Source organism: Rhea americana, unplaced genomic scaffold (genome assembly GCF_003343005.1).
Source record: "Rhea americana isolate MKP2758 unplaced genomic scaffold, rheAme1 scaffold_98, whole genome shotgun sequence".
Taxonomy (NCBI): domain Eukaryota; kingdom Metazoa; phylum Chordata; class Aves; order Rheiformes; family Rheidae; genus Rhea; species Rhea americana.
This window is the reverse complement of record NW_028187177.1, coordinates 883,420-886,405: the sequence shown is the minus strand read 5'-3', so window position 1 is coordinate 886,405 and position 2,986 is coordinate 883,420.

Sequence of the window (2,986 nt, the reverse complement as noted above, 5' to 3'; positions counted from 1 at the left end):
GGGGCCGAGTGGGAAGCGCGCGAGTGCTGGGCTCTCAGCGCCAGCTCTGACTGCCGCAGCGAGAGCGTGAAATCTCTGGGAGCGTTTTCTATTAATTAATTACTGCTTGCTGCTGCTCGGAAGTGTAAGAGGACAACTGCGCCRTAACAGGGACCTGCGCGAAATAGCCCCCGTTTACGGCTGCGATGGCCGGAAAGCCAAGGGAGTTGCTTGCCGTTTGCAGCACTCGTCTTCCGCAATGCGGGGAGGCCAAAACCCCCGTTTTGCACCTTTTTGGTTGGCGAAGTTGCACGTTCCCCCCGCTCGGTGAGGGACGGCTCCAGCGGGCGGGCGGCCGAGGCTCCCGCGCCGTCCCCGTGGGAAGCCRGGGGACCCTGGCAGCCAGCGCCGGATCTCTGCCAGCATCCATGCCCAAGTGCTTCCTTTGGAAATTAATGTCTGAAATTAGCCCGGCAGAGCCCCTGCCGCCTAGGGCGAGGGTGTAAGCATCTGGCCAAGATAAGCTTGCTTGAATTTGAGGCCTTAAACTGTAGGGCATGGCTGATAAAGCTCCCTGGCTTTGCCTTGCTGCGTCTGCCTGGTTCCGCTGGTTTAAAATGGATGGGATGTGTCTCCCTTAGCAGGCAGCGTGCGCTCGGAAATGTCAAGGACCTGCCAGGCTGCTTAAAAACATTAGAGAAAGGTTTCTTGTTATTAAATACGAGACACGTTTCCTGTTTCTCTTCCTCTTTCTAGTTTAGAAAAGATGGAAAATTGATGGGGAGAAGAGGTGAAATCTGCACCTCCAACTGGAGGACTAATAGCTGACAACRGAGCTGCAGTGATTTATCGCTGGGTAATTTTCCAGCTGCCGTAGCTTGTGTTAGCGCAAATGAAAATTGATGGCAGCTTGCGCGCGTCGCCTGCGCGGCGGGGATCGGGCGCGCGGCCGGCAGCCAGCGCCGGAGCGCGGGAACGCCGCGCGTGTGCGGGGCCGGAGGGGGGAAATTCGGGATCCTCTGTCTTTTACCCCCCTGCCCTTACCAACCTGGAGCCCTGTCCCGGGCACGGAGGCTCCTCGACCCATGGCCATTGGGTTGATGGAGGGGAGGCGTTTAGTGGAGCGTTAACGAAGCACGTTTATCAAACACGATGCAAAAAAGCTGAAAGTTTTGCCCCTCGGAGCTGCCCAGAGCGTCCTGCTGCCAAACCTGTGCTACAGCGGCGGCGGAGGGTCCCCAAACCAAGCCCGACGCCCTCCATAAGGCACTCGCAATTTTTCATTGGACTTTTTCTTTTTCCTCCCCCTTGGCTTAAGCCGGGGGCGAAGGAGGCTTTTATTCTAATGTGGTTTATTTTTGATAATTAAGAAGGGTAGTAAGACAATTACTGGCAAAGTACATTGCTTATAGCCTAAATAGTCTTTGTTTTAAGGTTTTCCCCAGTGTCAGAGTTCTTCAGCGATTCTCATTAGAAAATATAACATACAGCCGCCTTTGAAAAGTGGCAGCGAGCGGAACGTAGCCTAGTGGGAAAACTCTAAAATATTTAAATATAAATTATTTACCTCAAAAGTTCGCTCCTTGAATTCTTCCTGCCATGGTACCTAACTAATTATCATGTTATCAAAGGAGTGTGCAAACCTGTAAGCCTCGGCGGTTGGAGTGGTTTGACAGATAAGCCTTTCTGCCTGAAATAGATGTAACTTTGCTATTATGAGTCTGGTTCGCTTTTGAATTTTGAATTACTATTTTTTTTTTTTTAACTAATAGTCTGTTTTATGTAAACCTCTCGGAGATTAGGAGTTGATTTCAAAGATCATCCTCTATAAAGTCTCTTGATCATATTTTACGGCTCCTGTGACTTGTGGGTGTAATCTTGTATCCCTAGGATATTTATGACATGTTCGCGTAATTCCCCACRGTAGCTAATCTCAGTTCTGTACCTTAAAAATATTAAAATATCTTTAAAGCAGGGCTGGTAAAAAGGCAACTTTTACAGCCAATCTTCAGCTCCAATTGCTCCTGCTGGGGAAGTCATAATGATGAATTTGTGACATAATTTCTGCGGCAACATGCTGGGATTTCATAAATGGGGATGGTGATTATAGAGCAGGATCAGGTGAAGCTGGATTGTGATGGAAAAAGCCCCAATTCAAATGCAAATCGTTCAATAACGGCATAGGGGATACCAGAAATTACTGGCAATTTATTTTATTTGGGTTAAGCTCCTCATTCAGTCTTCTCCAGTTGGAAAGTCACTGTTAAGGAAGCGAGCAAAAGAAATGSCTGGGGAAGGAATCTCCTCTTCAGAGACCCAAATTGTTCTAATTTAATAACAATTAATCGGTTAGTGTAATTAATAACAATATTTTATATTTCTGTGATTCCTCCCATTCAAGTCACTCCRGGTGCTCCACAGGGTCTAACTTAGCACTCCCCCCTAAGCAAAACCGCATAGTTTTCCCCCCTTTCTGGAGAAGGGAGCAGTGCTCGCTGGGCACAGAGGGTAAATCGTTTGCCCGGGGGAGCTGAAGCTGGGGCAGATCTGCATCTCGACGACGAGCCTCTGCCCGGTTGGGTTTTAGCCGCTCGACCCTCCGTGCGGTCRCTGCCGGCGGCTTCAGTGCTGGCGTCTAACGCAGCCTCCGACGCTCCGGGCGGTTTTGCGGTGTCTGGCACGTGGCATCGGGRACGGGAGCGAGCGGCGCTGGGGCGGCTGTCGGCAAGCCCCGTGGGCACGCGTCGGCAGYGAAACCAGCAGAATTGGCTGTCGGGCGGTTGTTACTGCTGAAATTAGAAGCTAGTTTGTTCTGTTTTGGTTTTTTCTTCCTTTTTTCCCCCCCCCTCTCCCTCCCTCCCCCAAATAGCTTGGAATTTAAACTGTTTAGCGGAGGATTAAACTAATTGCTTGTGTAAAACGCTGTTCCCACACCATCTAGTGTACATCTGTTAGGTGGGGAGGGATAACCGAGCCAGTTGCCAGATGGTCGCTTGGATTTGGGTGG